This window comes from Triturus cristatus, chromosome 8, assembly GCF_964204655.1.
Source record: "Triturus cristatus chromosome 8, aTriCri1.1, whole genome shotgun sequence".
In the NCBI taxonomy this organism is placed as follows: Eukaryota; Metazoa; Chordata; class Amphibia; order Caudata; family Salamandridae; genus Triturus; species Triturus cristatus.
In genome coordinates, this window is record NC_140591.1 from 1622906250 (window position 1) to 1622928759 (window position 22510).

Genomic DNA, 22510 nt, shown 5'->3' on the forward strand with positions numbered 1-22510 from the left:
CTGAGCCCCCACCTTTAGAACCTCAATATGGCAGCGGTGCCGATTTAGACTGTGGCACCATTGCCGTCTTACCTAACAAAGGCCTTTCCCATGATCAGTGTTCGAGCTACCGCCCGATTTCCCTCATTAATATGATATTAAGATATAGTCAAAAATCACGACGACATGCCTGGCGCAGGCTGTACCGCATTTGATCCACTCAGACCAATGCAGCTTTAATGCCGGGTCGCGGCATGCGTCATTGTATCCGGAGGGTTCATGCTGCAGGACATCAAGGGCTCCCTTGCCCTCCTGCTAATTGACTTTACCAAGACCTTCAAAATTCTATATGAGGTCCTCCAGTGGGTTGGGCTGGGGAGGGTGTTCGGTCGTATGGTGCTGTAGTGAAGTGCCACGCAGGTGAAGTTGTCAAACTCTTTATTAAGTTATAACACAACAGCATCCTCAGCTTGTAGGTCATGCAGGCATGTCAAGGTAAATGAAGGCAACCACATCAACATTCTAAGGTGGCCTTCCTACCAACATTCCACAACTGTACCAATGGCATCATAGGGGTGGGGGTGCATGGCCTGTACCAAGTGGGAGAAATTACAACACATCTTCCCCCCATACAAACGAGCAAAGCGAGGTCTGCTTTAACCTGGGGAAGGAAGAAAACAACACAAATTCTCTGAGTGTACCTGACCCCATGGACTCCTACGTGGGGAAAAGAAGTTAAGTCTACAACCCCATGCTATAGTGCTGGTGCCAGCTTGGAGCATTCTTTTGCCGGCCCCCTCTCCTCGGTTGTGCCACTTCCACCCTCTCTTCGTTACCTTGTCCCCTGGTGCACTCTCCGCTGGGCCTTTCCCTCGCGTCCACTGCCACCCTGTCCATACTCCATTTCTTCCCATCCTCCATGATAACCACATTTCTCTTGACCTCCTTAATTCTTCCCTGGGGGTAATACTTTCCCCCCTTTCCCCTCATGATCTCTGGTTTCCTGATGTGCACCATTTGCCCTGGAAGAAGGGATCTCTCCTTGACCCCCCATTTCCTGTCATACCACTCCTGGTATTTTCCCTGTCGGGCCACCGTTCTGTCCCAGAATTCCTCCTTGTCGACTTCCCCCGTCTCTTTTGGGCACAACCAATTAGGGGACAATTTCGATCCTGCCTTCCTTCCCCTCAACAGTTCAAAGGGGGTATGACCCGTTGAGAGACTGGGTGTAGTGTGGTAAGCCCAGAGCATGTCTCTAATGGCAGGTTCAATGGCCAACCCTGAATTGTTTGCCAGTTGTATGCATTCTTTTAACATCCTGTTCGCTCTCTCCACCTTCCCATTGGCTTTAGGGCAATAAAGGGGAGTGCGCACATGTGTTATGGACATGTCCTCAAGGAACTCTCTCATCTCCTCCGACACAAACTGTACACCATTATCTGTGATGAGGGAGGAGGGAATCCCTTCTTTAGAGAATATTTCGCTCATGAACTCTATCAGTGTCCTGGTGTTGATGGTATTCACGAATTTACAGGTTATCCAGTTCGAATAGTAGTCAATGATTACCAAGAGGTACCACTCCTGTGGTCCTTTGGCCCGAATGGGCCCCGTAATGTCAAATCCCAGTTTTCCCCATGGTACCATTGGGATTTCCACAGGAATGAGTGGAGCGTGTCTTATGCTTCTTGACTTGTCACTCATGCTACACGCGAAACAGTCTTTCACCTTGTCCTCCATTAACTGATCCATTCCTGGGAACCAGAAATCCGCTCTTAGACGTGCCTTGCACATGCACCTGCCCATATGTCCCTCATGGGTGACATCAATTATTTTAGACCTTAAACCCTCAGGAGGTACAATTTTTCCTGACTTGAGTAGTAGTCTCCCCTCAATGGACAAGTCATTCCTTCCGTTCCAAAACGGTTGAATGTTTTCTGGCAGGTCCCTGCACCTGTTAGGCCACCCTTTCGTCACCAGCCCCTTCACCTCACCTAGGATCATGTCCTGGTCCATTTGCTGATCCCATTCCTCTCTTGCAACCGCAGGGATCTTCACCTCCATCACCATCTCCTTTTCCATTGGTTTTTCCATAGGTCACCTTGAGAGAAAGTCTGCCACTTTATTTTGTTGTCCTGGAACAAATCCTACTTTGTAGTTAAATCCTTGCAAACCCAGGATCCATTTTGCAATCCTTGGCGTTACGTTCTCCAAATCTTTTTTTGCAAACAACCCCACAAGCGGTTTGTGGTCCGTGTATACTTCAAATGGCATACCCCACACATAAAAATTGAAGTGCTTGATAGACCAATAAACTGCCAATGCTTCCTTCTCAATGGTTGAATAATTGGACTCTGCAGCTGTCAAGGATCTTGAAGCAAACGCCACCACCTTCACACCCTCCTCTGTTCTTTGTGACAGCATTGCCCCTATCCCTTTGCTGCTGGCATCCGTGGTAATCATAGTGTCTTTCTTTACATCAAAATTTCCAATGTACGGCGCCGTGGCAATGGCTTCCTTTATGTTTCTTACTGCCTCATCCTGTTCCTTCGCCCAAGTGAACTCACAATTTTTTTTAAGCATTCCTCTCAAGGGTTGGGCCATCATGGCAAAATTCTTGATGAACTTTGCCATATATTCCGCCAGACCGAGGAATGAAAGCACTTCCTCCTTGTTCGTCGGTGTTGGCGCGCTCCTCACTGCTTCCACCAAACTATACTTGGGTTTGATTCCTTCCTCCGATATTATGTGTCCCAAATACTCTACTGATGTGACCCCCACCTTGCATTTGCTCTCCTTCGTGGTAAATCCTACCTCCTTCAATTTTCCTAGGACCCTTTCGGCATTCATCTTATGCTCCCCTTCACTTGTGCCATAAATCAGTATATCGTCCTGGAAGCACATGCACTTCTGGCAATCCTTTAGTACATGCTGCATGGCTCTTTGGAACGCCGAAGCTGCCGATGCCAGACCAAAGGGCATTCTTAGGAACTTGAAGTTACCAAAAGGGGTCGTGAAAGCCGTCAACGGCTATGATTCTGGGTGCAATCTTATTTGATAGTAAGCGGATGATAGATCCAAGACACTAAACACTTTCGCTCCCTGCAAAGTGCTTAACATTTCATGGATTCTACGCAAGGGGTGTCTGTCCACCACTATGCTGCTATTAAGAGCTCTCAAGTCCACGCAGAGCCTAATGCTCTTACCACTGTCCTTTGTCGTGATGACAATGGGCGCCAACCATGCTGAGCTCTCAATCTCCTTGATGACCCCTTGTCTCACCAATTTCTCCAACTCCATCCTTAACGGTTCTCTCATTAACAAAGGGACTGATCTCGTTCTGTGAACTACAGGCTTTGCCCCTCCTTTCAGTACTATTTTGTGCATATAGTTCTTGAGCAACCCCAGCTCCTCACTGAAAACTTCAGGGTAGTTCTTGATGAGTCCTGCACTATCCCCAGGTGTCTCCATGAGTAATACCTGTTCCCTATTGTTGGGATCTAGCTTAATGCCAAGCTCTTTCTGGTGTTTCCATCCCAGCAGGCTCGACCCCTCCTTTGCAATGTATACCTTCCCCACTGTGTGCCTGTCTTTGAATGAGATCCTCATCCTCACCATGCCCTCTAGGGGTATAGGGATCTTGTTGTAACCTGAAGGGGAAATGTCAGGTCTTTCTAACTTCATGCCATGATCTCCAAATTTTTCGTCAAACACTCTCTTTTCTACTAGTGTAAATGGAGAGCAAGAATCCGCATAAACCTTAACCCCCACATCATCCAGTTTGATCTCACATGTGGGATAATCAGTATTATTTTCCATGCTCTCCCCCTCAATTTGGAAAATATAACTCTTATCTGTGACATCACCCATCTCATTGCTTTCGACCATATGCACTTTGGGTGTAAACACATTACAAACTTTTGAGAAATGCCCTCTCTTGTTGCATTTCCTACATACAATATTTCTTGCAGGACACTTCCAGTTGTTCGCCAAATGATTATGGCTACCACATCTAAAGCATTGTAAGCTATTTGTCTTCTTATTTACCACCTCTTTATGTTTTTGCTCCACCACACACACAGCTTCGGTGACCGGCCCCTCTTTGTGCTCTGCTCTTTCCTTTCCTGCCTCTCCAATTTTCATCTCTTTCATGCACTGTGCCGTGTGTTCTAACCCCTTTGCTATGCTAATGGCCTCCTCCAGATCGGGGTTTCTAGTGAGCAGCTCCTCTTGCACTTTCCCATCGTTTGTACACCTCACCAATTGGTCCCTTATAAGCGAATCAGTAAGAGCCCCAAACTCACAAGTGGCTGACATGCCTCTTAACACAGCTATGTACGATGAAACCTTTTCTTCCTTCTTCTGACTACGTTTGAAAAATTTGTGTCTCTCTAAGACCACATTAATTTTTACCTTGAAGTGCTCACCCAACTTCCTTAAAGTGTACTCATACACATCCACACCTTCATCCTCCTCCAAGGGTTCATCCTCAACCAATCTCCCTGTGACATCCTCGTACACTTTCCTTCCTTGCACTCCTAAGTTGTGTAATAAAATATGCTGCTTTCTTATATTTGAAAAGTTCCCTCCGCCAATGGCGATTAAATAGGACTTGAAAATTCCTACCCATCTCCTCCAGGGAATGTCAGGCTCCCCTAACTCATTCAGAAATGGGGGTGGTTGACTCATTCCTGCTCCTGCCATGGTCCAAAGTGCGTGAACCGCTACTGCAGTGTAGTACCAAGGGTTTGAAAGAGACCCCAACTAATTAAATAATACCTTCCTGTGGGAGCCGGCCTCGTGGCGTGGTCCTGTTCCCCCTCGCCAAGCCGCACGAGGTCCCATGCACCTCAGGGCTCCTCCATTTTGGATTATACGTCACGCCACGTGACCACCTGCGTGACCCCGCTTCACCCGGCCTCTGTCCCAGCGAGGCCCGACATCAAGGCGCCAACCCCTGGCCAGGGGGATACCACGTGAACCCTTCCCACTCCTGGCGGAGGGCAGTATCAATGGGACCCCCAACCGTCCTTCCACACCTAGGTGCGATCGCCCCACAGCTCTCTGGGGCCTGGCGCCTCTCCTGCTGGGCGTCTGGCCGCTCCCTACCCGGCCTCTCCGCCCCCTCCGGGCGCAAGGGTCCGGACATCAAAGGGCTCCAGTGCTATATCTGGGGCGACCCGACAGCAGGACAGTAGTTGTATCCTGGAGTCAAGAGCCCTGCTGATCGGATCGCGGCTGACCCTACGGAAGAAGACTCATCCTGAACCCACCTCTGAGCCCTGCTGACGACGTCGCGGCTCCACCGTGCTTAAAGACCTTCACGAACCTTTGGGGCCCTGCTGACGCTGTCGCGGCCTGACCTTGTTGAACTTTACCATCAGAGCCCAGCTGACCTCGTCGCGGCTCGACCGAAGCGGACCTGCCACCAGAGCCCTGCTGACTGTGTCGCGGCTCGACCCAAGCGGAACTACCACCCGAGCCCTGCAGACGCCGTCGCGGCTCTCCACGTCCGAGCCGCTCCGAGACCAGCACTCAAGGTCTGGCGCAGAGCCTTCCCGTACCTGGCTGGTACTAAGACTGTCCCGCTGCCTTATCCCTCTAAAGACATTGAGACTCTTACTGGATCCCTCGATCCCACTGTAAATATTGAACATACTATTATTGATAAAGAACCAAGTTAAGCAACTGATACGGAGTCCTGTGTGGTGGTATTACTGGGCCTAGTACGAACATAGGAGAAGGACCTCCCCTAGGGGGTTTCTCAGCGGCGCTCGGCTATAACTTTGCGGTAGGAAGGTGCCCCGGAGTAGTCTCCCCGACTCCCCGGTGGTCCTCCCTCCAACATTTGGTGGCCAGCGACGGGATCCGAGCCAGACGCAATCGTACAGGCCAGTAACGCACCCACTACCTAACCAGACGGAAAGAAAAGGGAACCATGGACGGCCAAGAGGCAACCGTGGCCGCAACCTTCCAGCCGGAAAGGTTGGAAGAATACACCCACAAAGAACTGAAACAATTCTGCAAGGACAAAGGGATCCCAACCACAGGATTGGGCACCAAGGAAGAAATGCAGAAAGCCCTGAAAGCCTGGGTAGAACCCGAGACCACTCCACCCCGAGCCGAAGGGACCTCGGCCTGGGACGGAAACCTGCCAACCACAACCCCGACAGATGAGGGGCGAACCGTCCCCGAAACCAGCCTTTCCCACGAAGAAATGCGAGAACGGGAGAGGGTCCGAACACACGAAATGGACCTCGCCCGACTCCGGCTGGACGGTGAGCTCCTACTGGCGGAGAAGAAAATAGCCTTGGAGCAACTACGGCTGCAAGAGGAAATCGAGGAAAAAGAAACGGCATCGGGAACTAGAGGAGAGACGGCTAACCCTCGAGCACGAGAGGAGCCTCAAGGAACTTGAACTAAAAGCTAAAACGGGGGAGACCAGCACCCCCGGAGCCCGGGACGCTCTGCCACTGACCGAGCCAAAGGTTCACATCCCCAAGGATGTCGTCAAGGAGTACTATAAAAATGACGACATCCAGCAATGGTTCCGAGCGTACGAAGTAGCCATGGCCTCCCATCGGGTACCCCGGAAGTATTGGGGTGCCGGCCTATGGGGGAGGTTCCTCAGCGAGGGCCGGGATACCCTGCTGCAACTCCCCGACGCGGTGATGACATCATACGACCACATGAAAGAAGCCCTACTCACACGCTACGGACTATCACCCGAGATGTACCGGCAGCACTTCCGGGACTGCAAGAAGCTCCCTGGTACCACGTGGGTCGAATACGTGGACTTCTTCAGCCGAGCATTGGAAGGATGGATCAAGGGAAGCAAGGTCACCTCATACAATGAGCTGTTCGACCTCATTGTCTGGGAGCACCTCGCCAACAACTGCTTTGTTGAACTAAGGCAACACCTCCTGGACAGTAAACTGACCGAGCCCCGGAAGCTCGCCGCCGAAGCAGACCGATGGGTCAACACCCGGGTCCCCTGGAACCCCGTGGGGGACTACCAACGGAGTACCACGGGACCTCCCCGCCAGCGAGGCGGAGGAGGGGGGTCCCACCGCAGTTGAGAATTCCCGGCCGGGCCGCCCAGAAGCCCGCCACGAGGCCAAGCCACCAACCACACGTCCCCGACCATGGGCCGAAGGGGGACTCCTATCGCACGACCTGGACCACGACCGACAGTGACCTGCTTCGGCTGCCAGCAGACCGGCCACTATGCGAGCGACCCGGCCTGCCCCGTGAACCGACGGAACGGGACCGCTGGGCCCCCTCCCCGGCAAATAGCCGCCGCAGCCCTGGGGTAGGGAGAAGACGAGGAGGAAAACCACGACGGCAGGTCCCCCGAGTGGGAACCAGCTGCCATGTCGCTTGTATGTCTGGGCTCCCGAGAAATGGTGCCCCGAGCTGCCATCCCAAGCAACACCCAGAAGTACCAACAGTGGGTCACCATCAATGGACGACGGGACGAGGCCCTCCGGGACACTGGGGCCAGTGTGACCGCTGTCTGCTGCCACCTGGTGACCCCCGAACAAATCCTGCCGCATTACCTATGCCCTGTCCGGACCGCGGACAACACCGAGAGCATGTGCCGGATGGCCAGGATCCCCTTCGAGTGGGGAGGAGTGTCCGGCACCCTAAAAGTGACTGTCCGCGACGACGCCCCAGTGGACTGCCTCCTGGGGAATGACCTAGAGAGCTCCCCCTGGGCCCAGGTGGAACGCCGAGAGCATCTGGGGATGCTAGGACTGCCCGAGTGGGCCTGCGCCACCACCCGGTCCATGACCGCCCAACCAGCCGCTGCCACGGCCCCCGACAAGCCGGCGGGCCCCGAACCATCACCCTCCTCCAGCACGGAGGAACCTGACGAGGAGGCCGGGCCATCCGAACTTTCCACCGACGAGGCCGCCTCCCTCAGCGGGATCCCCGAGCTGGCCCAGTGGCGCCACGACGGGGGCCCCACCCGTGAACAATTCCAGCAAGAGCAGAAGGCCTGCCCGTCCCTCGAGGGGGCCCGACAGCAAGCGGCCGCCCAGGCTGCGGGGGACCCCACGGGAACCCACTGGGTCTATTGGGACAATGACCTATTGTATAGCGAGCAGAAAGTCGCCGAACTAGGGGCCGGCCGGGTGTTGGTGGTCCCCCTCCGATTTCGAGAGTTCCTCCTGAACCTGGCACATGACGTGCCCCTTGCTGGACACCTCGGGCGGGACAAAACGTACAGCCGCCTAGTGACCCATTTCTATTGGCCCCGAATGAGAAGGGACGTGGACCATCACTGCCGGTCCTGCCCGACCTGCCAAGCTAGCGGGAAGACTGGGGGGCGAGTGAAAGCCCCCCTCCAACCATTTCCAACGGTAACACCCCGTTCGAACGAGTGGAGATCGACATCGTGGGGCCCCTCGACCCCCGAACCGCCCTGGGACACCGCTTCATCCTGGTACTGGTCGACCATGCCACCCGATACCCCGAGGCCATCCCACTCCGCACCGTGACAGCTCCAGTGGTGGGTCGGGCCCTGATGGGCATCTTCTCCAGGGTGGGGTTCCCCCGAGAAGTGGTGAGCGACAGGGGTACGAACTTTATTTCAAAGTACATGAGATCCCTCTGGCAACAATGTGGGGTCACCTATAAATTCACCACCCCTTACCACCCCCAGGGGAACGAACTGGTCGAGCGGTTCAACAGAACCCTGAAGGGGATGATCAAGGGCCTGGAAGAGCCCCTGAGGAGAAGATGGGATGTCCTGCTGCCCTGCCTCCTGTTCGCCTATCGGGAGGTACCACAGAAATCCCTGGGCTTTAGCCCCTTCGAACTATTGTATGGGCACCCCGTCCGAGGGCCCCTCAGCCTGGTCAAGGAGGGCTGGGAGGCGCAAGTCCAAGATGCCCCTCCCGACGTCTACCGGTACCTCCTGACCCTGCGGAACCAGACTCGGAAGTTCCGGGCCCTGGCAGAAGCCAACCTCGAAGCCAGCCAAGAAGACATGAAACGCTGGTATGACGAAAATGCCTCAACCATCGAGTTCGAGCCGGGCCAGCAAGTCTGGGTCATGTCACCCGTGGACCCCTGCGCCCTGCAGGACAAGTGGACCGGGCCCTTCAAGGTAGTTGAGAGGAAGAGCCCCGTCACGTACCTATTCGACATGGAGTCCCCGAGGAACCCCCTCCGGGTCCTGCACGCCAACCGGCTCAAGCCCCACTTTGCCCGAACTGAACTAAGCCTGCTGCTGGCTACCGACGATGGGGGCGAAAGTGACTCCGAGCCCCTTCCAGACCTCCTGGGGTCCTCGGGCCAAGACGGCTCCTTGGAGGGCGTCCGCCTCTCCGCCACCCTGACACCAGAACAGCGCCATGACTGCCAGAAGCTGCTGCAACCCTTCGCTGCCCTCTTCTCTCTCACGCCCGGGGTGACCACCTGGTGCGTCCACGACGTGGATACGGGGGACAGCCCCCCTGTGCGACACCGCACTTACAGAGTACCTGACCGAGTCCGAGCCTGCATACGGACCGAGGTCACCAAGATGCTCGCCCTCGGAGTCATCGAGCCGTCCGACAGCCCGTGGGCCAGCCCGGTGGTCTTGGTGCCGAACTCAGGTTTTGTGTCGACTACCGGGGCCTGAACGCAGTCACCAAGACCGATGCCCACCCCTTGCCACGAGCAGACGAGTTGATCGATCGCTTAGGGGCCGCCCGCTACCTAAGCACCTTTGATCTCACCGCTGGGTACTGGCAGATCAAGCTCACTCCCGGCGCCCAGGAACGATCCGCCTTTTCCACCCCCGATGGGCACTACCACTTTCGGGTAATGCCCTTCGGTATGAAGAACGCCCCAGCGACCTTTCAGAGACTCGTGAACAAGGTCCTGGCCGGACTAGAAGCCTTCAGTGCGGCCTACCTCGACGACATTGCCGTCTTCAGCGACCACTGGGCCGCGCACCTAGGACACCTCGGAGAAGTCCTGGCCGCTCTCCAAAGAGCCGGACTCACCATTAAGGCCAGTAAATGCCAGATCGGTCATGGATCTGTGACCTATCTGGGCCACCAGGTGGGGAGTGGCCAGGTGGCGCCCCTCCAGTTAAAGGTCGACGCCATCCAGGCATGGGAGCCCCCCGCAACCCAAACCGCTGTCCGGGCCTTCCTAGGCCTCACAGGCTACTATCGACGATTCATCAAGGATTATGGCAGCATTGTGGGCCCCCTGATGGAGCTCACTTCCAAGAAACAGCCCAAGGTAGTGCACTGGACGCCCCGCTGTCAGACCGCTTTTGAGGCCCTCAAGGCGGCCATGTGCGCTGCCCCTGTGCTACAGGCCCCTGACTACAGCAAGGAATTTGTAGTCCAGACCGATGCCTCGGAGTACGGGGTCGGGGCGGTCATCTCCCAGCTAGACGCCAAGGGCCTCGACCGACCTGTGGCCTTTATCAGCCGCCGACTGCTGCCGCGAGAACAGAGATGGAGCACCATCGAGCGGGAGGCCTTCGCCGTGGTATGGGCTCTCAAGAAGCTCCGGCCCTACCTTTTCGGCACCCACTTCAGGGTCCAAACTGACCACCGGCCCTTGCGGTGGCTCATGCAAATGCGGGGTGAGAACCCCAAGTTACTGCGATGGTCCATCTCGCTGCAAGGGATGGACTTCACTGTGGAACACCGGCCCGGTAACGACCACGCCAACGCTGACGGCCTATCAAGATTCTTCCGCCTCGGCGAGGAGAACCCCCAAGGAGATGGGTGACTCTCCCTGCCTTCAGCTGGGGGGGACGCGTATGGGAGCCGGCCTCGTGGAGTGGTCCTGTTCCCCCTCGCCAAGCCGCACGAGGTCCCATGCACCTCGGGGCTCCTCCATTTTGGATTATACGTCACGCCACGTGACCACCTGCGTGACACCGCTTCACCCGGCCTCTGTCCCAGCGAGGCCCGACATCAAGGCGCCAACCCCTGGCCAGGGGGATACTGCGTGAACCCTTCCCACTCCCGGCAGAGGGCAGTATCGATGGGACCCCAACCGTCCTTCCACACCTAGGTGCGATCGCCCCACAGCTCTCTGGGGCCTGGCGCCTCTCCTGCTGGGCGTCTGGCCGCTCCCTACCCGGCCTCTCCGCCCCCTCCGGGCGCAAGGGTCCGGACATCAAAGGGCTCCAGTGCTATATCTGGGGCGACCCGACAGCAGGACAGTAGTTGTATCCTGGAGTCAAGAGCCCTGCTGATCGGATCGCGGCTGACCCTACGGAAGAAGACTCATCCTGAACCCACCTCTGAGCCCTGCTGACGACGTCGCGGCTCCACCGTGCTTAAAGACCTTCACGAACCTTTGGGGCCCTGCTGACGCTGTCGCGGCCTGACCTTGTTGAACTTTACCATCAGAGCCCAGCTGACCTCGTCGCGGCTCGACCGAAGCAGACCTGCCACCGGAGCCCTGCTGACTGTGTCGCGGCTCGACCCAAGCGGAACTACCACCCGAGCCCTGCAGACGCCGTCGCGTCTCTCCACGTCCGAGCCGCTCCGAGACCAGCACTCAAGGTCTGGCGCAGAGCCTTCCCGTACCTGGCTGGTACTAAGACTGTCCCGCTACCATATCCCTCTAAAGACATTGAGACTCTTACTGGATCCCTCGATCCCACTGTAAATATTGAACGTACTATTATTGATAAAGAACCAAGTTAAGCAACTGATACGGAGTCCTGTGTGGTGGTATTACTGGGCCTAGTACGAACATAGGAGAAGGACCTCCCCTAGGGGGCTTCTCAGCGGCGCTCGGCTATAACTTTGCGGTAGGAAGGTGCCCCGGAGTAGTCTCCCCGACTTCCCGGTGGTCCTCCCTCCAACACTTCCCACTTAAACAACTACCATGAAGCCCTGAGCGAAGCCACTTGAAGTTATGAGGAAATGCTCTAACCAGCATGAGACCGGAAACTAAGCGCTAAACGTGGGCTTCCCACAGCTACTAACAGTGCACCGCACCCCAGGGGAAATCAAAGTACTATCCCACTAAACCTTAAACTGTGAGACCCAAACTCCCTTTCAAGTGTAAATAATGTACATAGAACCTGGACTTCACTACACGTTAGCTGGTTACTTCTTTGCTTCCAGTCCCATTTCTATGCCAGTGAATGTTATTCAGGCCCCGCCTACACCAGGAACAGGAGCCTCTTGCGAGGGAGGCGTCTCACGGAAAGCTGACAGGATTTTCCTCACGTCGCGCGGAACTCCCGCTGCATCCAGAGACCCCAGCGCTGCTCGACAAAACGTAAGTGCACCCAGCCTGTAGATCTACCTCACCGTCGTGTACACAGTCCGTTCCTCGCCGTGGCCGGTGATACGTCTCTAGATCCTCCACACTTCCCTCACAAAAGTCGCCAATCCTCACAGAATGTCTAATGCGCCGACCGGCAGCAACGCCAAACAGTCCACTGCCTCTGAAGCTCCCCGTGAGTGCCAACACACTACTCACGTCAGCTGATCCTCCGTTCCATCCGTTGCCAGTTACACGCTGAGCCACCCGTACCTCAAAGCCTCCTTCTATCTTCCTGGTGTGCACTCCGTGTTCCCGAAGGTCCGCTACAGTCCGCTTAGAAGTGCTTCAGTTGACCAACACCAAAATATCTCGAGCAGGAGAGTAGCGTAGACAGTTCCAAAGGTAGCGCCCTCCTAGCTTAGATTGCGGTACAACCTCGAACAATCAGGAACCTCCGCAGGGCACCCTCAAACTGACAGGCAAGTCAGTGATTACCAAAACGGCGAATGGGCTTCCACAACTCGTCTCGCCACCGCTGAAATTCATACACTGCCAGAGTAAACTTGTTAAATCACAGTTACAAGCTCAAAATCCACAGGGGAGGATGCTGCACCGTCCCTGTCACGGGGTCCCTTGTCACTCATCGCCAAATCTGTAGTGAAGAGCCACGCAGGTGAAGTTGTCAAACTCTTTATTAAGTTATAACACAACAGCATCCTCAGCTTGTAGGTCATGCAGGCATGTCAAGGTAAATGAAGGCAACCACATCAACATTCTAAGGTGGCCTTCCTACCAACATTCCACGACTGTACCAATGGCATCATAGGGGTGGGGGTGCATGGCCTGTACCAAGTGGGAGAAATTACAACAGGTGCATCTTTGTTATAGTACCCCATTAGCTCGGTCCGAGTAAACGGGGTGCTTTCTTCTCTAATTCCCATTAGACGCGGCACGCTCCAGGGCTGTCTGCTTTCTCCACTGCTATTCACCCTGGCAATAGAACCTTTAGCGTGGCTTTTCCACTGCGAAAAACAGATCTGTGGGCTGGCGTCGGGGGAGCGGTCTTGAGGACCGCAGCACGTCATACGTTGACGACAGGGTAGTTTTTCTTCTGGTAGCCAGATTGGGAATGAGAACCAGACCCCTTCCCCTGTGAGTTGTTTTGGGGGCCTTTTGAGAACTCTGTATTTTAACTCCCCCTGCTTCTTCTGGTGGGAACCCTGACCACCCTTTTGGGTGTCCCTTGCAGATACCTTCTTGGACACTCTCGTGCTGACCCAGATGTCTGCTTCTTCAGCAAGTTACCTGGGGTCGGAAAGCTTACTATCAACCAGGTGTAGGCGCAGCTCTGTAAAACTAAGATCAAGCATGTGCTCCTTCAAAATTAAGTTGTACAGCCATGAATAATAACCTGCTTTACTGCCCCTCACCCAGCCCTTCAGTGCCTTGCTAGCATAGTCTAAGCAGTCCACCCAGCTCCGTGATGGGATCTTGTGACTGGCCCTGAAATTCTGTCGGTATTTCTTAGGTGTTAGCCCAAACTTGTTGATTAGTATGGTCTTCACAGCAGTTTAGTGTGTCTGGTCCCCCACCTCTAATGTGAGAAGTGTATCCCTCCCCTCTGTGGGCATGCTCCCCCACAAACTACCACCCCAGGACTCCTCGGGGACCTTGTGCACTCTTCGCCACTTCATAGGCCGCAAACCATTTGTCTATGTCAATTCCCACCATGTAACTGGGCGCCAAATCCTTGGGTATCCGAACTCTTACTTCAGTAGTAGTCACTGCAGATATGCTGCAACATTACTGCTGGATTCCACTTGTAGTGCTCATGTGTCCAGCTCTCTAAGATTCAGCTGCTGGGCTAGTTTCCTCTCCTCCGGAGCTAACCTCCTTTCCTCTAGAGCATGGGTACTCGCAAACATTTTCCCAGGGCCCAAAAAGTTTGGTCTGTGATGTGACTGAGGGTCACATTGATGCCAGCAGGGTGGCGGTTGAGGGGTCAGGGGCGATGCGTTGGATGTATGTGTCACAAGGCATGTACATCTAGTAACTGAATTGCATAATGTGAAACCAGGAAACCTGCATCAATCCCTGCAACCCCACTTGTCCAAAATGTGTGATCCTAGGCAGTTGTTTTATTTCACTTTCTCTCCTTTTTCATCATTATAACATATGAGAATCTCAAAAATGCATGTCTCCAGGGTGTGCGCTGTACAGAACCTGCTCCTGGTTTTTATTTAATAAACTGTAATGTTATGTCTAATAGCAACCCAGGCCGCCCAACTGACTTGCCTCTTAGTTCACTATTGTCATTGTTGTCAGGGTGGGGGAAGCATGGATGCTTCTAAAAATCATGTTTGAAAACGTTTTTTTAAAAATGCTTCCCATTGCACTGATATAATCTGATGTACCAAGGTGAAAAGTTTCACATCTTAATGAAATACACTTTTTGAATTTTGAACAGACAGTATCATATTTTTACACTTTTGCTGAAAAAAGTCTTCAAAAATGAAGGTGTTCCTAAAGTTAAGTGGTGGAGGACATCTTCTTTTCTTCTAATTTGGTTAACTTATAAATAAATGCTTGCCCATTTATAGTCAAGTAAACAGCCCCCACACATCCATGCTAGGAAAATAGCGCCGAGGATAAGCGCTTAAGCTGCCCTGAGCGGTCTGATTCTTGTAGCGCCTTTTTCCACCACAAAATCAAGAGCATCTACGACAACTTCGATGAAGACAACCAACACACTGAACCCTCACCAACCACCCCCGACACTCTGAAGCCAGCGATCGACAACTGGGCAGCCCTCACCACTAAAGACACACTGAAGACGATGATCAGCTGTGGGCGGAGACAGTGGTGGTTGCGAAGGCAGCGGAGAGCGCGAAAGCCGGCCGACGGAGACGGAGACGGAGACGGAGAAGGGGACGACTGCCTGTTGGAGGGGTCGCGGGATTTTCGTGGTGCGGACTGTGAGGACAATCCAGGCAGCTTGTGCCCCCCCTCATTAAGACCAGACATCCAACGGTTAAATACCGATTCCGACATCATGCCCCCTAAAGGCAGCAACGCTTGAGCGGCCGGGGCTAAAAGGAAGGGCGGAACGGGCGGAACGGATGGTGGAACAGCGCCGCAGGAGCAGGCTAATAACCCGGCTGAGATCCCCGCCAGGAAGCAACAACAAGCCGGTAAGATCCGCCAGGGCACTGTTGCCCCGGCCACCACAGCGACTACAGCCCTCCCTATTGCTAGCATGTTTCTCAAATCCAGTAAGGAGAAGGGCGCTAAAAGCACTATGCATTTGGATCCTACTTCTCTCGAACGAGGGAATTCGCAGGCCGCTGCTATATTGACCCCCCCTGGGAAGACGGACGACATAATCGGTACAGTTGAGAGCCCTGAGGTTTCAGCTACCTCTATCTCCGATGGAGGGATTTCGCTGGCTGTTAGTAAAGACTGTTGTATTAATATCCAGGAGGGAGCTCTAGTTACTTCGCCCTCTGATGGAGGGAATATGCAGGCAGCTGTCTCAACGACTATTGCTACCCCCACTGGGAAGCCTCCGGATGATTTAGGGGAGATTTCCTTAACTGCAGGGAGCCCTAAGATGGGCCATCAGCTTAATGGAGGAGCACAGTTTGAGAAAGAGCTTTCGCTTGGGACAGGTACTCTTGGGACTGCCCCTGCCCTTGCCCCTGTCCCTGGGGACGTAGAGTCGTGCACACTGGAAAAAGTCTCTAGCGAATGTTTTTTCTCAGTGTCCGAGTGGTCAGAGGATGACGAAAATCGCTCTTCCTTAGATGGCAGCACACACGATACTGACAGTGATATTGAGCAGGAGCCCCCCATTACTGTGGTCCGGCAAGGTGCAATCTTAAAGGAGCAAACCAATCATGACAACAGTTGGGCTCGCCCACCGGCCATGTCATCTCAAGCAAGCCCTTCTGGGGTCACCTCTCAGGTGGCCCTTTTGGAATCAATTCACCAGGAAATCATTTCTCATCGTGAGGATACGCGCCAAGACAGCAAAAAGACACAAGCCGCAATAAGGAAATTGCAGGGGGCTGTGAGGAGGCTGTCAAAGGTTAGCGCCTCATTGGGGGACAGAGTATCAAATCTGGAGGAGAGGATTGTGTCCTCAGAAGCCCAGGCTGCGGATGCTGTAAGCAAAGTCGATGCCCAGTGTTCACAGGTGTCGGATATTCAATGGAAATTGGAGGACCTTGAGAACAGGCAAAGACGGAATAATCTTAGGGTCCTGGGGGTCCCAGAGGGGGCTGAAGGGTCGGATATTAGAGCTTTTATCCTTAATCTGTTTGCTCTAGCATTCCCGGAGCTTGCCTCTTGGAATTGGCAGTCCGAGATTCAGAGGGCTCACCGTACCCCCTTTAAGGCCCGTACAAACTCCAGAGCTGGGGACAAGCCGAGGGCAATCTTGATTTTCTTTGGTAATTTTACTTTAAGGCAACTTGTTGCGGAGAAAGCTAGACCTGACGCAAAGAGGACCGCCGAAGGAGTGTCGTTTTTTGTTCGCCTGGACTTTTCCCATGCCACGGTCGAAAGGAGGTGGAGGTTAAGGCAGCTTATAAAGCCTTTCCAGGACAAGAAGCTACAAGCTTATTTGATAAACCCGGCCCAGTTAAAAATTATCAAGGAAGGGAAATCGCTTTATTTTTCCTCTGAGATCAAGGCGAAGGAGTTTCTCGACTCTTTGGACAATTAGGTACTATGGTATATGTATGTGGGGGCACTCCCCTTGGCGGTTCCTCTTTGTCTTCCTTCAGGTTTAATCCAAATGTTTTTTTTTTGTTTTTTTTGTGTGATCTATTGGATCTATATGTGGGAATTTTTCTCTTTATTCCTCGTTTGTGACCTCTGCACACATCATATGTTCAGACTAGGTCAGAGCGCCTCATCTAAGGGGTTTGGGGTGCGGGAGGGGCGCTTGGGAGGGTTGGGGTGGGGGGGTGGACACGGGGCTGGTTTAGATTAGGGGGCTTAAAAATAAAAAATCAGTTGATTAGGTGTTGTAGAATGTTTTTTAGCTTTGAAATTTGTTTTTTTGTTGACATACGAAATGCCTGTTTAGGTTTAGGTAATGTTATCTTTTATAGGGGCCTTGTTTGGCTCTGGCTAGGCTGTGCAGAAAACTCCCATTAATATGAGCATGAGTATTAAAATTGGTACTATTAATGTTTGTGGTTTGAATGACGGGAAGAAGCGTCAAGGGCTTGAGTTTTTAGTTAAACAAAATAGGCTAGATATAATTTGTTTACAGGAGACCCACCTCCCCTGGGCCAAACGCAATCTGATGAATATGAGAGGGTATGAGCTGATCGCCTGTTCGTCACAGACCTCTACGATTAGGGGTGTGGCAGTGCTGGCTAGAACTGCACTAGGGGGTGTGAAAAGGGCGAAAAGTGATAGGGTAGGCCGCTGGGTCATTGCAGAGCTTGCTATAGGAGTTACAGTTTGTTCTATTTATGGTTCAAACTGCGATGACCCAGATATCTTTGATTATTTGGAGGAGGAGCTGGCAGTTTGGCCAACTCCTCTTATACTCTGCGGGGACCTAAATATCTCTGCAGCTTGGCATAATTCGGCCGATTATCGAGGAAGGAAACCTAGGGTCTATCGAGCACTGTCCTCCCTTATTTCTACACATGGGCTTAAAGACGTCTGGGGCGAAAAGGAACCTCAGGACCCAGGGTTCACATATTTCTCAAATCCGTTCCAAAAATTTTCTAAACTAGATTATTTCTTTATTTCTCAATTGGAAGTAAATAAGGTTACTATCGAGAAACTCCCCAGATTAATCTCTGATCATAATCCTCTTGTTTTGTCATATAGGGTTGATGGTTTGGGTAAAAAGTACTCGAATTGGTCTTTCGAAAGAAAATTATTAGCAGATCAGAGATATATCGAACATATTAAAAAGTGGTCTGGGGAGTTTTTTGATGCGAATAGATACAGTGCCTCTAGGAATGGGGTTTGGGAAGCTTATAAGGCTGCATTTAGGGGGGAAACTATTAGTTGCGCGGCCAGGTTAAGGAAGGAGGATAAGGCAATGGTTGACGAACTTTTGGTTGATCTGGCAAAAGCGGAGTTTCAACACGGCGTGCAAATAGGTAGGGGATCAGATGGGCTGGAGTGCTTTAGGAAAATGGCGGTCATTAAAGCGGATTTGCAGAAATTAGTTACACAGAAGGCGGTCGGGGAGTACCAGGCTTCAAAGACGAAGCGTTATGAGACCGGGGAACAGGCAGGTAGGATTCTGGCATTACGCATTAGACAGGATAGATCAAAGAGTGCTATCCTAAGTATACAGGATGAGGGAAAAACGTACTCAGAGACCAAAGACATATTAAATGTCTTCAAAAAGTTTTATCAAAAACTATATGACGAGGAGAACCTTCAAAAGGAACAGTTTGACTGCCTTAGTTTAGAGAATGGGAATACAGGCCCATCACTTGATACAGCTCTAAGAGAGGAGCTGGATAGGGATCTAACGACATGTGAGATTAAAGATGCCCTCCGAGAATTAGCTGTTGGGAAAGCGGTGGGTCCCGATGGAATCCCTATGGAGGTGTATAAAACCTTGGAAAATGAGCTACTTCCCATCTTGCTGGATCTCTTTAATGGTATTTTGTGTTCAGGATTGATTCCGGAATCCTGGAAGGAGACCAATATCATTATCTTTCATAAAAAGGGTAAGCCCAAAGAGAAACCGGGGTCTTATCGGCCTATCTCACTTATTAATGCTGACACTAAATTATATTCAAAAATCTGGGCTAAAAGGCTGGGGAGGGTCATTGGGGGTCTTGTTTCCCCATGGCAGCATGGGTTTGTGCCCGGGCGGGGCACCACGGACCACACTCGTCGGGCTATAACTAAGGGTGGGCGTAGTTCGCGAAGTAGCACTTCGCGAAGCTACGCAAAGTGAAGTTCGCACTACGCGAGCTACGCGTAGCACTTCGCGAACTGCGAAGTAACATGTTCGCACTGTGCAAGATGTTGTTTTCAATGATTGCACAGTGCGGACAAGCAACCGGCACTGTGCAATCATTGAAAATGGCATCTTGCACAGTGCGAGCTGTAGTTTTCTGCTGCTCGAGTAGATTTTTACTCGAGCTGCAGCTTTCTCAACGCGAACTGGTAGTTTCTCATCGCGAGCGGTCGCGAGCATACGCGACCCCTCGCAATGAGAAACCTGACCTTCTCGCGTTGGGAATCTCGCCGGGAGGTTTATTTTCCATGCTCGCGATCGCTAACAAGGAAAAAGTCTCGCCAGGATGTCATTTTGCTTGCTCGCGGTCGCCAACTTGACGTTGAGGACCGCGAGCAAGCAAAAAATGACCGCAGCACTACGCAACACTACGCTACGCGTGTTCGCACTGTGCTACGTGCAGTTCGCGTAGCGCGAAGTAGCGCGAACTTCGCAAACTACGCGAGCGTAGCGTAGTGCTTCGCCCAGGCCTAGCTATAACTCTCTTTGATGCCCATGCTGCCGCGGGGAGGGAGATGGCCATGATCCTCCTCGACGCAGAGAAAGCCTTTGATCGCGTTGCTTGGAACTTTTTATGGCATGTTCTCGCTCTCAGGGGCTTCGGTCCCAAGATCATCAAAGCCTTGCGAGCCATGTACTTAGACCCGGTGGCCAGGGTGTCGGTAATGGGTGAGAAGTCGGAGAAGATTTTAATCAAAAGAGGCACGCGGCAGGGGTGCCCCTGCTCCCCGATCTTATTTGCACTTTATATTGACCCGTTGATCGTAAAGATACTGGGCTGCCATCGGATCTGCCCAGTTATTTTGAATGGTTATACAACTAAGGTGCTGGCGTATGCGGATGACCTGGCGATTTTTACTAGCGACCCACATCAGGCAATGCACGCCTTAGTGGAGCTGGCCAAAGATTTTGGGAGTAGCTCTGGCTACCTGCTGAATGAAGAGAAGACCCAGATCATCTGTACGAAGAACATTAAGAGATCAGACAATAGATATTTAGACTCAGCAGTCTATCTTGGGGTTAGAATTAATATGGATGTCAATAAAATTATCTTGGAAAATTATAGCCCTCTCATGACTGTAATGGAAGCAGAATTGAAAAGGCTCGATGTTTTACACCTTTCCCTGGTGGGAAGGGTAAATGTATTAAAAATGTCTTTCTTTCCTAAGATTCTTTATCTGTTTCGAGCTATTCCGTTATTATTAGAGGAAAAAATCCTAAAAAATCTCGAAGGCCTCTTCAATAGGTTCATTTGGCAATACGGGAAAACCAGACGCTCGATGAATCTTATGTCACTGCCGCCTGATAGAGGTGGTCTGGCTCTTCCTAACCTTCGGTTATATCATTTATCTTGTCTACTTGCTCATATGTCAATACTTTTTAATCGGGACTCTAGTCCATCAGTGGCCCAGGGAAATCATCAGCCCCCGCCCTCTATTTTTGAGCTCCTTTTTGGGAAAAACGCTACAGGGCTACTCCTAAGGGAGGTTGATAGGAGATTTTATAAAAAGCCCAGACTGAAGGTAGCGGATGGGATTTGGGGGACTTGGAAAGCAGTCCAAAAGTTGTTGGTAATCCCGAAGTACAACCCCTATCTCCTTCTCTGGAATTCTAATCTATTTCCGTTTTTGGGTATGAATCTGAGTAATCCTCTGTGGAGTGAAAACGGTATTAGGTTCGTAGGGGATCTGCTGGTGGGGGAGGAATTCTTAAGCTTTGAAGCACTCCAGTTAAAATTTGGGATCTCATCTAATCATTGGTTCTTGTATGGTCAGATAGTAAAAACAGCGACAGCTTTTAGACCCAGAATTACATCATCTACCAGTTTTCCTCTGGTAGACTATTTTGGGAACGGGGGTAGTAAAATTAAAATCATATATAGCCATCTGTTGGAGGGAATACAGGACGATCTAGAGAAAGTTGAGGCCTCATTTGCAGTCAAAATAGGCGATCCTGATGTGGACTTAGATCTTGCTTTAATGTTAAATAGGAAATTATTTCGTTCATCTAACCTGAGGGCACAGCACTATAAAACAATTTTTAATCTGTATTTTACGCCGGCAAAACTTGCGGCGTGGGGTTTGGTGACGAAGGATAGCTGCCCTAGATGTGATAAAAGCCCAGCGGATTTAATTCATATGTTTTACCGGTGTGAAAAACTGTCTATCATTTCGAAAGAAATTTCAATCTTTTTGGAGGGGCTTTTAAAATGCAAAATTATAATCTCTCCCACATTGATGGTAATGGGAGTAGATAGAAGTATGAATTTATGTAATAATGCGGAAGCTCTGGTTTTTATCTCTATAGCTGTTCTTCGCATTATTATTTCTGCAGGCTGGAAGGATTCTTCTCCCCCTACTTTTCAAATGTGGCTGGCAAGGTTGCTCGGGATTCATAATATAGAATCTTGCTTATTTGATTTAAAAAGTCCAGCAGTAAGGGATAAGGGGCGGGCCATTTGGGCTCCATTAACCAGCTGGAGAAACTGCTAGCAGCCGTTTATGTAATTTTTCCCTCTTATGTACCTTCATGTTTTCAGGCATTTTCCCCTTATGTACCTTCATGTTTTCAGGCATTTGATGTATAACTAAGTTCACTGTTTTGCTGATTTTCTGTGTATAACATCTGTCAACTCAAATAAAATAAAAAATAAAAATAAAAAAGAAGACGATGAAGTCAATCCACTCCGGGGCCTCCACGGACCCCTGCCCGACCACATTTTCAACAGAGCCACTGACACCATCGCACCCATACTCTGCCACACCATCAACCGCTCTCTGGCAACCGCCTCGTTCCCTGACGACTGAAAACACGCTGAGATCAACCCCCTCCTAAAGAAACCCTCTGCGGACCCCACCGACCTAAAAAACTACAGAACTATTCTCCCTGCTCCCGTTCCAGATGACATCCATACCTTACTTGACAAAGGAGAAACAGCAGCCCTCATCCTCCTTGACCACTCAGCGGCGTTCGACACAGTCTCTCACCGCACCCTAATACACAGACTCCACGACGCAGGGATCCAAGACAAGGCCCTCAACTGGATCCGCTCCTTCCTCTCTGGCAGAACGCAGTGGGTCAGACTCCCCCCTTTCCTCTCGGACCCTACACATGAAGGCACATAGGCAGTCGGTCTAGTGCTTGGACTAACCCCGGGCATAGTGTGCGTAGCAGGGCTACGCGGAGGTCCACGGAGTTGAAAACAAACTCTGTGGAAGTCCGCCACCCGCCACCCCCCAATTGTAACAAGCATTTGCAATGCAATAGGTCTCGAATTCACGC